Raw genomic sequence first — 12,324 nt, 5'->3', positions numbered from 1 at the left:
GATTCTCCAGGTTCAGCGCTGAACATTCCTACAACCGTAGACTTTAAGGGGTTTCTCTGGAGACTGCAGAAGGCAAAACACCATTGCTGTCCCTCTCCAGTGCCATGTAAGTATTGTGAGCACCAACCACGTGCAGTGATCAAGTTCTAGGTCAGCGCTGTCCCCTAGAGCTGTCTGTGCTGATGGAGATGGTCTGTATTGCACCGTGTGTGTGGTGCCACTAGCCAGATGTGGCCATTGAGCAGTGGAAATGTGGCTAGTGCGACTGACAATTTTAATTTTCATTTAATTCCACTTAAGTTTCATTCAATGTCTAGAGCAGGTCTAGACAGTTAGGCTCTGGGGACACGAGGAGGGGTGAGGACCACTGGGACAGTGCCCATAGCCCAGAACACACCCAGCCCTTGTTGGTTTGAGACCTCTAGAGAGCACTGGCCTAGGAGTCCAGAGGCCTGGGTTCAAATCCCAGCAAACACCAACATGCTGTGTGATCCAGGCTAAATTCCATTCCCTCTCTGAACTTCCAAGTGACTAAACAGGACAGTGCCCAGCCCAGTTTGCCTGGGATGGGTCCTGTTGATAAGGACAGCAACAGCACTCACTGTGTGCCAGGTGCTGTGTCCAGCCATCTGTCTAGATTAACTCCTTTATCTCTCCCAACAACCCTTTGAGGACACTGGACTCAGGGAGGTTCAGTAACCAGCTCAAGGTCACACAGCACCAGGGTTCAAATTTGAGGATGCTGGTTCCAGAGCCCACATGCTCAGCCTCCATCCTGGACTGCCTGCAGGGGCAGGGCTGTACTCACCCCTCCCTGGGGCCACCGCAGGGAGCAGCTGGAGTAGGGCAGCGAGGCCTGGAGTGTCAAGGGGTGGCCCCAGGTGAGGCCTGGAGGTGGAGGGGAGAGGGACAGTCGTGATCATCACCTCTCATCCCTCCAACTCAGGCTTTTCCTAGATGAGGGTGGGGTGACCCTGATCACCCTAGGATTGAGGGGGTCCTGGCTTGGGAATCCAGGGAAGAAGCTCAGGCCAGACCTGATTTACTCCATCTCAGCCCCACACTGCTTTTCCTTGCCTGTGTCCCCATGTTCCTTCTTGCATGAGGTGAGCATATAATTCATCCTCTAAACGATGACATCTTTGAGAATGAAATAGGACATTAGCCATCAGGGACTCAGGACAACAAGTAGAACCTGGGCAAACCAGGATGTACGTCACCCTCTTCGTGCATGAACACTTACAATGCCAGCTCTGTGCAGGGTCCTGCTTCTGTTGCAGAGGGACACTCAGGACTGTCTGTGATTCCTTCGGGTGGTAGCTCCCATCACGGGAAAACCCAGAGGGGGCCTACCCCCCACCTGCAAGGTCAAGGAAGACTTCTTGGAGGAGGCGGTGTCTCTTCTGAGCTTCAAGAATATTAGGCAGGGAAAAAGGGTAGGGACAGAATGTTTTTGGGAAGGTTCTGGGGAGCAGAAACACCAGCCTAGCGTGTCAGGGACCCAGCATGGAGAAGAAGCAAGAAGGGAGTATGGGCAGCCTGGCAGTCAGCTCCCTTCTCTCCCTCGGGCAGCTCCAGCTCTCTCCCGCTCCTCTCCCTCTGAGGCTCTGTCTGACCACCTCATTCATTTAGCAGCTGCTTATTATGCACCTACTGTTTGAGGACTCTGTCCTTAGTACCGGGGGTACAGTGGAAAATGAAACAGGCATGGTCCCCCCTACTCTCAGAGCCCCCAGAGCGTGGAGATGGATATTAGTCAAGTACACAAGGAACCAAGCAGGGTAACTAGAGACCTGATAAGTACTTTGAAGGAAATCAGGCAGGGGGTCGAGAGAGAGCAGGGTGGGTTGGAGGAACCATCTTAGACGCAGCGGTCAGGGAAGGCCTCTGAGGAGGTGATGTTTGAGCAGACTCAAATCAACAGAAGCAGCTGGATATGTGAAGAATTGAAAGGAAAAACTTTCAGGCAGAGGGAACAGCATATGTAAAGGCCCTGTGGCAGGGAAGAGCTGGAGGTGCTGGAGAAATAACGAATGAGGAGGCCAGCAGGGCTAAGTCAGGATAAAGAGGCTGGTGTTTTGCCTGAGGGTGAGAGGAGACCTGTAAGGGGTTTTAAGGGAACTGGGTAAAGCGATTCTGTTTGGGTTTTTTAAAGGATGACTCTGTGGTTCTGCCTCTGTAGTCTCTTTGTTCTGAGGGTCTAGGTCTGTTTCCTTTTATCTTTTCTGGGTCTACCACACAAAGATGAGTGCTGAGCGAGGGGCTCCTGTGACCTCTGAGGCCTTGGCTGAGGCTAGGCCGGTTTAAATGGGGTCTCAGAGAGGGCTGGCAGGCAGCCCTGTCCCCACAGAGCGCTCAGCCCCAAATCTGTGCCCCTCACCCCAGAAGAGCTACAGCACCCACATCATGGGCGCTGTGTTCACCATCAGGTTGGGCGGCACAGGAAGTCGGCTTCGAGCACAGGAGGGGGCCCAAGGTGGACACAGTGTCGGCCATGTGTCCCGAGCATCCAGATCCAGGGGTATATGCTCAAGCCATTGCCTGCTATCTTGTTGACCAAACAACCAATTGATTGAATGTCAAACAGTTGCTATGGACACAGACTTAGGCTGGAAACAGTTTGGACCTTGAATCCACCAGGATAACAGAGCTGTCATAGATGAAAAGGACCCTGGAACGTCAGCCTGGTAGGCAAGGCCGTGGGATGTGGGCTCAGGAGTCAGACTGAAGCACACCAGGCTTCACCCCCTACCAGCTGTGGGGCCTAGAGCAGGTGACTTCAGTCACCTGAGCTGCTTTCTCTCCTCTAACATGGGTGTATTAGTTACCTATTTCTGCATAAAAAATTATACCCAAACTTGGCAATGGCTTAAAACAATAAACGTGTATTATCTCACACAGTGTCTGGGAGTCAGGGACCCAGGAGCAACCTCAGTGGGTGGTTCTGGCCCTGGATCTCTCACAAGGTGGCACTCATGTTGTCATCCGGGGCTGCAGCCATCCGAAGTCCTAAGTGGGGCTGGAGGGTCCGCTTCCAGGGTGGCTCACGCACATGGCTGGCAACTTAGTGCTGGCTGTTGGCAGGCAGACTCAGTTTCTCCCCACGTGGACCTCTCCTTCGGGCTGCTTGAGTGTCCTCACAACATGGCAGCTGGCTTCCCCCAGGGCCAGTGATCCAAGAGAGCAAGGCAGAAGCTGCAATATCTGTTCTGACCTATCTCAGAAGTCATGCTCGGTCATTTCCACAATATCCTATTGGTTATATAGTCAACCCGGCTCATGTTGTGGGGAGGCGGCATACACAAGAACATGAATACCAGGAGGTGGGGGTCACTGGGGTACATGTTGGAGGCTGACTGCCACGGTGGACTCATCATCCCCCCCAGAAGAGCTGCAGTGAGGCTTCAGTGAGCTTACATATGGGAAGTGCCCAGTATACAGTAAGCACTCAATAAGGATTGCTATGATTAGCTTGAGGTGAAAACTCACGGCCCTGTGGCTCCTCACTTTCTTTATTATTTCTAGGCATCCCCCAAGACCTTCTGCCACTCTCTAATTTAGCAAAAGCTTTGTGAGCCTCTGTGGCGTCCAAGCCCTGTTCTGGGTGCTGGTGACACAGCAGTGACAAACACAGGCCCTGTCCCTACTGTTCCAGGCTCCGTCGGACATAAATCAGGGTGATACGGCAGAGAGGGCTGGCAGGTGAGGGGCTGCTTTGGACGGTGGTCAGGGCCGGCCTCTCCGTGGAGGTAGCCTGTGTGCCGAGACCTGAATGAAGTGAAGGAGTAGTCGTGTGGTCAGAGAGGGCAGAGCATTTCAGACAGGTGCACTAGTCAGGGCAGAAGCCCCAAGATGGGCGTTAACGGTCTGTGTTCAAGGAACAGAATGGAAGCCCAAGGGAGTAGGGGCAGGAAATGTGGTCAGGAAAGCAAGAATAGGTAAGAGTAAGAAGAGTGGCTTTTAGTCTAAGGGCCATGGGAGTCTTGTCATCTGGGTGAGGATGATGGGGACCTGGCCCTGGGCTGGGCTGTGGAGGTGGTGAGAAGTGGTGGGATGCTGGGATATCTTGAAGGTAGAGTTGTTGAAGGATTTGCTGTTGAGTGGAATGTGGGGGGTGAGAAAAAGAGAAGTCAAAGATGGTGCCAAGGTTTCTGACCCGAGCAAGCGGGAGGGTGACGAAGCTGAATTGGGGCAGACTGTGGGAGGAGTAGGTCGGGGTGGGTTGGAGATCAGGCATTTGATTTTGGACCTGTCAGACATCCAGGGCGAGATGTCGAGGAGGCAGTTAGAGATAGGAGCCTGGTGTTTGAGAGAGAGATTGGGCGGAAGATGTAAACCGAGGAGTTGTCAGATGTCAGTGGTGTGTAAAGCCATGAGTCTGGATGAGATCAGCAGGAGAGTGAGTGTAGAGAGAAGCAAAGAGCACCCAGTTCCTCTAGTGCTGAGAGGTCCGTGGAGGAGAGGCCAGAAAGAGATGGAGCAGGTGTGGCAAGAGAGGTCAGAGGAGAACGGGAGGGGTACCCAGAGACCAAGTCACGGTGTAATACAACCTGCCTCTCTCTGCCTCTGCCCCTACCCCAGGCAGCACGAAGTCCCTGGAAGCCCCATAGAGCCCACCTTCCCTTTCCACACATCATCCTTTCAGAGGCCTAAGACAGTGGCTGTGTCCTCCATGGACTGCTGTGAACATCCCCAGAATGTTCGGCCATTCCACCCACATCATTTTCAGCCTTTCATCACTCAACTCACCCTCCAATGCCCCAGTCTAGTTGTCTGTCTCTCTCTTAACAACAGGGTTCAGCATTGGATAGGACTATCCCATCCCTTCATTTAGACTCTCTATCTCTGTTAATGCAACCTTAGACAAAACCAGCCTTTCTGGTAGCACCAAATACGGAAGATATAAGTAGGAAATAGTACGGGATTCGGGCTGGTTAAAGGGAAGAGCTGTGAAGAAGGGAAGTGGGATTGATAATATCTGAAGAAAGGTTTGGGGTTAGATCAATGAGGGTCTTGGAAGGAGTTTGGGAAGAGGATCCACAGAAAGTTCTAGATTAGGGAAATGACATGATCAGGTGAATTTTGCTTCAAGAAGAGGCAGGCTGAGTTCTGTTCCTGGCCTTGTCCCTAATTAGCTCTCCCATGCTCACAGGCCAACCCTGGCTCCAGGATGAGCTGGGGTAGGGCAGGGAGGCCCCACTCTGTAAAGATGGGGGGTAGCGGCTGCAGACACAGAGGCACCACAGAGTAGGGAGGGCTCCCAGGGAGGCAGCAGCTCTGCTGGTTCCTCCACGTTTCCGTGAGGGCAATGAGGCTTATATTAATGAGAGGTAATTATGGGCACCCGGATGGGCCTAAGTATAGCTCAGAGACACAGGCAGCACGAGGCAGCCAGTTGCTTCCCCTGTGAGGCCGAGGCCTGCCTGTTTTAAGACCTCCCCAAGGTGAGGCTCTTGCCACCCCTGGGTGTAGGGTGGCTGAGGGGCTGGCATCCAGTGTCCCAGGAACCATGACCAAGAGAGCTCAGAGGGCATCAATGTGACCAGATGCCCAGAGCACCCTCCCTCACCTCAAACCTCCTCCTGCCTAGAGATGAAAACTGGGGCCCAGAGAGAGGGACCAGTCCGAGGTCACAGCAAGTGAAGAGCAGAGCCAGGATTTGAATCCAGGTCCAGATGCGTGCACTTTGCACTGTGCTTTGCAGCCTCCCTACACTTGGGAGCCTTGTCCTGTCCTCAAGAATCACAGTAAGGTGAAGAGGGGAGCATGAGTGGTATTTACAGAGCACCTAAGTGCCCGAGGCTTTCTCCATGGCGTCACAGTTAATGTTGAAAAGTAACGATCCTCATCCCAGTGTTATAGAAGACCAAACTGAGGCTTACGAGGAGTAATTAAATTGCCAAATGACCCATGGTAAGGAGGGAAAGAAGTAGAACCCGGTTATGTCCTGTCTTAGGGTCAGGTTCCCCAGGAAATAGACTTTGAGGTTTTGCTTGGGAAGTCTCTTGGGAACACCTGTGACAGGTGAGGGGCACAGGGTTGAGGAGATGCAGTTAACAACAAAGGCCTCAGCTAATCCCATCGGGAGCTCTGAAGTGGGGCTGGCCCTTTAGGGTTGTCTGAATTGGGCAAGGGGGCCAGGCCTTAGTGCCTGCATATCAACCAGTTACTGGATGAAGGCTGCCCCTGGGGAAGGAGTGTAACCTTGAGTGAGTCATCTCCCTTTGGCTGAGAGCAAGTCCTAGCAGGTTCCCAGCTGTGAACTGTCAGCAGCCAGTGCACTTGGCAGCTGGAGACATGAGTGCCTCAGTCCTGAAGGGGGGACCTATGTGGCCACCACTACATGTCCTACAGCATCCACTACATGTCCATCTCCAGATCCTCCTCGTTCCTCTGCCCCCCAGATGCGGAGAACCAGCCCTTGCACACAAGGAGGTTATGGGAACATGGACTCATGTTCTTTGTGGAACTAACAGGCCAAGGGATGCTGAGGGGAAGGGAGGCCATCAGTGCTAATGAAGAAGAAAAGAGTGAGTGGCCAGTCCAGGAAAAGTTGAAAGACATTACCTATTAAAAACCTATAGGGACAGAAGGGGAGAAAATATTTGTAAATCATATATCTGATAAGAGTTTAATATCTGGAATCTATAAAGAACTCCTAAAACTCAACAACAAAAATGACAAATCACCCAATTAAAAAATGAGCAAAGGACTTAATTAGACATTTCTCCAAAGAAGATATACAAATGGCCAATAAGCACATGAAAAGATGCTCAATATCATTAGTCATCAGGGAAATGCAAATTAAAACCACAATGAGATACCAGTTGATAACTACTGGGATGGCTATAATTTTTTAAAAAGGAAAATAAGTGTTGGTGAGAATGTGGAAAAATTGGAACCCCATACATTGCTGGTGGGAATATAAAATGGTGTGGCCACTATGGAAAACAGTTTGGTAGTTCCTCAAAAAGTTAAACAGAATTACCATGACTCAGCAATTCCACTCCTAGGCATATACCCAAAAGAATTGAAAGCAGGGACTCAGACACTTGTACATCAGTGTTCATTGCAGCATTATTCATAATAGCCAAAAGGTGGAAACAACTCAAATGCCCATCAGTAGATGAATGGACAAAATGTGGTCTATACATACAATGGAATATTATTCAGCTATAAAAAGGAATGAAGTACTAACACATGCTATAACATAGATGAACCTTGAAAACATTATGCAAAGTGAAATAAGCCAGATACAAAAGGACAAATGTATAATTCAATTTATATGAAATATCTAAAATAGGCAAATTCATAGAGACAGAAAGTAGATTCAAAATTACCAGGGGCTGGGGCAAGGGGGAGAATAAAGAGTTATTGCTTAAGGGTTGTAGAGTTTCTATTCAGGGTCATGAAAAAGTTTTGGTGATAATGGTGGTAGTTACCCAACATTCTGAATGTAATTAATGCCACTGAACTGTATACTTAAAAATGGTTAGAATGGCAAATTTCATGTTATGTATATTTTACCACAATAAAAATAAACCCATGGGAAGTAGGTAAATTCATAGAGACCAAAAGCAGATTGGTGGTTGTCAGGGGCTGGGAGGAGGAAGGAACAGGGAGTGACTGCTCACTAGGTGCAGGATTTTCTTTTGGGGTTAAGAAAATATTTTGGAACTAGATGGTGGTAGCGGTTACACAGCATTGTGAATGTACTAAATGTCACTGAATTGTACACTTTAAAATGGTTAATATTATGTTATGTTAATTTCACCTCAATTTTTTTAAAAGAGAGGGAAAATACCCATGGGAAAAGAAAATCTATGAGATGCAGCCAAATAGGTACTCAGGGCAAAATGTATAGCCTTTCCAATGACACATTTATTAGAATATAAGAAAGTCAGAAAATGAATTAAGCTTCCAACTCACAAAGGTGGACAAGGTGTTAGAGGAAAGAGAGCATCCTGGACCCCAGCCTTAGAAGGGTGAGGGAGGGAGTTTTGAAGTTCTAGAACTGTACTGTTCAATATGGTAGCCACTTACCACATGTGAGATTTAAATTTAAGTTAATTACAACTAATTAAAATTAAAAATTCAGTTCCTCAGTTGCACTATCTGCATTTCAAGTGCTCTATAGCCACATGTGGCTAGTGGCTACCACAGTGGACAGCACAGACCAGGGAACAATGGACAATAAACTAGCAAGCAAGTAACATGTGAGAGTTTCCAAGAGCAGTGAGAACTATGAAGAAAATCCAGCAGGGCAATGAGTTTCGTTGGCAGGGGGAAACGAGGGGTGGGGATGAGGCTGGAGAAGCTGGCAGAAACTAGACTATGCTGAGCCTTCTGGACCTCCACTCTTTGCTGAGGCACCTCATGTGTTCCACCCTCCTCACTCTGCTGCTTGGCTGGCGATGCAGCCCCAACACTGTCCTCTTCCTTTGCAGACCCTCTAGTTCAGGAGGGACGGTGGGCAGGGGCCTGGGTCGAGTCAAGAGACCTGGGTTCTAGGCCTGGAGTGGCCTATGCTGTCCCTTCCCCAGGCTGACACTCTCACAGTTCCTTTAGCTCAAGCAGGTCATGTGGCTGGAGCCAAGGGTTAGAGGTTTGCAGAGACTAGCTCTCCAGTAGCCTTGAATAACAAGCTCAGGAGTTGAGCATTCATCCTAAGAGCCATGGGGAGCCACTGAACGGGAAGAACACTATTGCTTTGGCATTTTAGAGCCAGCCACAGTTTGGAATCTTGAATTGTAGGGGTCTTAGAGTGGACACAGAAAGACCATGGAGGAGGCTGATACAGTTTGACATAGGCAGAGAATACCAAAGAGGGGATGGCACCAGGAAACACAACTGGGGTAGAATCACTGTGACTCAGTGACTGTCATAGTTGGGGTTCCCCAGAAGCATGCCCAAGACAAGGATTCAAGTGCAGGTACTTCATTTGGGAACAGGCAGCACAGTGTGTGTGGGGGGTGGGGGTCGGGAGGTAAGACAGGGAAGGGGAGGCAGCCAATGAAGGGAGCATTATCAGGCAAGTGACCACTGTGGGCAGCTGGAGCTCAGTGTCACTGGGCAGCTCCAGGAGTCAGTGTAGAGCACATTCCTCAGTTGGCCCACCTGAGGGTGGAGGAGCTGGGGTATTTATACACCAGCTCCCCTACAGTCACTGGTTGAGAGTGCAGCTGGATGGGGGTGTCGTTAATACTCTGACAGTTCTTGCGGGCCGCGTGTGAGCAGAGCAGGCTCCAGCTGCTAGAGAACCTCTCCCTCCACCCCTCCGCAGGGATACAGATGCTGACAGTTGGAAGTCAGCTTTTTGGGTACCACAGTGATGAGGCCACAGGAGATGGGCAGGGCACCCACAGCCACTGCTATAGTGACCTACTAGATGTGAGGCCAGCATCAGTCAGGCTGTTGTTGAAAGACACAGAAGCTCAACTCAGACTTAAGCAAAAAGTCTCTTGACTCTCATATCTGAGATGTCAGGCAAGATCTTGATGAAGGACTCCAGGCTGACACTCTGCCAAGCAGAGCAGCCCTAATAGAAAGGAGAACACCTCTTTCCCTAGAGTTAAGCCAAATCCCGGGGCCAACTCTCATTGGCTAGCAAGGATCCTGTTTCCATCTCTGAGCCAATCAGTACTCAGGGATACAAGGCTCTGATTGGCTAGGCCTGGGTCATGTGTCCACCCCCAGGGTGCTGGGATAGAGCTGGCTCCTGGTAGACCACAGGAACTGAGACTCGGGGAGAATCATTTTCCAGGCACAGTGGGGGCTGTTACTAGGGGAAGGACAGGGAAGGTCAGGAGAGGGAAGAATTCAAGGAGATGCCCAAGTGTCTAGCTTGAGCCCCCACTGGGTGACATTGAAGCATTTTACTGATATGGGGACACTGTGGGCCCACCCAGAGCCCTGGAATGCACCAGCAATTAAGGCAGGGTAGAAGGACAGACATGCAGGGCCCCAGCAGTCAGAGGAAGAGATGTTTTAACAATGAGGGCCCAGTCACAGAAAGGAGAGCAGTTGGGAGGTCACTTGTGATCATTAAAGTGTCTAGCTGGTCTCTGGAGGTCTCCCTGAGGCTGGTAGCCCCCACTCTCCCTCTTATAACCCCAAAAGCACCTTTGAGACCTGTCTAACTCCTCCCACAAGCCAGGCAAGGGGCCTCATTACTCAAGACCACCAGGACTCAGGGGAAGAAGCACATGCCAGCACTTCACAGTTCAGTCAGCTCTTCCCCACATCTTCCCTCACATCCTCCTCCTGGCCCCATTTAGCAGACGCACAGTCTGAGGCTCAGGGAAGCGGCCATAGGCCCCGGCCCACACTGTCCTCCTGGGGCAGCCCCGGGTTCCCGGGATCAGGAGTACCTGTGATGTGAAATTGAAGCCAGCTTCTCTCCAGTAGGGTGGAGAAGGTGCCCTGGGCTGGGAGAACTGAGTGTAGTGTGCACTTCTGGGACAGGGCTCTGCAGCTGCCTTCTGCTCCCGGTGACCAGAGTCAGGCCCCTGCTGAGCCAATGAGCCAGCAGGGTCGTGTTTGCAAACAGTGTTCTCAGTTTTCAGTATCATTGGCGTTACTTGAGTGGGCATCAAGAACACACAGTTCTCCAGCTGGAGAGCCAAGGAGGCCGGCCCCTGAGCACAGGGATCACTCAGGCCCTGAGGGGATGCAAGGAGGCCAAGAAAGGCCCCGGGGGCAGGAGGGATATGGGGGTGGTTTTGCATTTGCCTGAAATTGTCTTCAGGAAGGGGTTTGCCCAGAGAAAGCTGCTGGTGGCTGGAGAGGAGGGGCATCCTTGACTGTCCGGGACACTGATGGGGTGGCTGAAGTCTGAGTTACCTATTTCACTTTGGCTAGAACTGCGTCTCCCAGTCTCAGTTTCCCCATCTGTAAAATGGAGACAATGGTCCCCCACCTCATGTGGCTGTTGTGCGGATACGGCCTAATGAAGATGAAGATGTCAGTCAGCAGACTTCCTCTCCAGGCTGCGGATGCGTGCTCTGCCAGGCCTGGTGGAAGCAGAGATGGAAGCATCACGAAAGTGCTCTGGACTCCAGGAGTGGGGTCCCTCAGGCTCCTGGAGGCAAGGAGAGTCTCCGCAGAGCAGCAGGGGAAGTCGAGCCAGGTGGACTCTGCAGAGGTCTCAAGGCTTAGGAAGGCTTAGGGCGCTGTTGGTCATGAAAATGCCTGGGTCCAAGGAAATAATTCTCAGATTCTTGAGGGTCTTGGGACCAGCCAGCTCGGGGTGACAGTTGCAAGGTAGCCATGCAGAAGAGTAAGAAGAGTTGTGGGTCCCAGTCCTGCCTCAGTCGCTGACCCACTCTGTGACCTTGGGGAAGTTCTTCCCCTCTGAGGGCCTCGGTTTCCCCATCTATAAGATGAGGGTTTCACCTAGGCCAGTTTTTCATGCAGTGTTCAGTGAGGTCTGGGGTTTGCCTTAAGAGCTGCTCTGAGGGGTGGGAGGGAGTCTCAGATACCCGCACCCATGTTTCGTGTATTAGTTTTCCTATTGCTGCTGTAACAAATTACCACAAACTTAGTGGCTTAAACAACACAGATTTACTATCTTACAGTCCTAGAGGTCAGAAATCTAAAATGGGTCACAGGGCTGCATTCCTTCTGGAGGCTCTAGGGGAGAATCTAGGGGAGAGGCTCCTTGGCTCTTCCAGCTTCTAAAGGCTGCCCACATTCCTTGACTCATGACCCCGCATCACTCTGACCTCTGCTTCCGTCATCACATCTTCTTCTCTGACTCCTCCCTCTTATGAGGACTCATGTAATTAGGCTGTACCCCTCTAGTTAATCCAGGATAATCTCCCCATCTCAAGATCCTTAGTCATATCTGCAAAGTCTCTTTTAATATGTAAAGTAACTTAGTCACAGGTTCTGAGGATTAGGACATGGACATCTTTGGGAGCCATCATTCTGCCTACCACACTTGGCTTCAGCCAGAGCCTGTCCACTTTGACCTGCCTCAGCCCCTCTGAGAGCTCTCCCCCTACTGCCCGTGCCCTCACTTGCTCTGGTCCAGCCACACTGACTCCTTGCTGATTCTCATCACACCAGGCACACAGGCCTGGACCCCACCGAGCAGGGCTGGTGGGGTCCAGGGATTAGAAACCTCGCTGACCTCTCCTCTGCTCCATGGTACAGATGAGAAGATTGAGGCCCAGAAAGGGATGGGACTTGCCTAAGTATGAGACTGGTATTTCCAGGATGGTCCTGGCTGGAAGACCCAACTAGTCCAACTGCCCCATTTTGTAGGTGGAGAAACTGAGGCACAGTGGTTCCACCTAGAAGCCATACTCTCCTGAGGCCTTG

General features: G+C 51.0%; 1 protein-coding gene across 2 annotated transcripts in view; it reads left to right on the top strand.

The window, feature by feature from the left end:
• Window positions 1–12,324, top strand: part of DLGAP4 (DLG associated protein 4) — a 144,876-nt gene that overhangs the window by 40,855 nt on the left and 91,697 nt on the right. The gene's annotated exons all lie outside the window — the stretch shown is intronic.

This window comes from Ceratotherium simum, chromosome 21 (assembly GCF_057802395.1).
Source record: "Ceratotherium simum simum isolate JZ-2026a chromosome 21, ASM5780239v1, whole genome shotgun sequence".
In the NCBI taxonomy this organism is placed as follows: Eukaryota; Metazoa; Chordata; class Mammalia; order Perissodactyla; family Rhinocerotidae; genus Ceratotherium; species Ceratotherium simum.
Note: the sequence above shows the minus strand (reverse complement) of the source record. Positions and strands in the feature narration are given on the sequence as shown.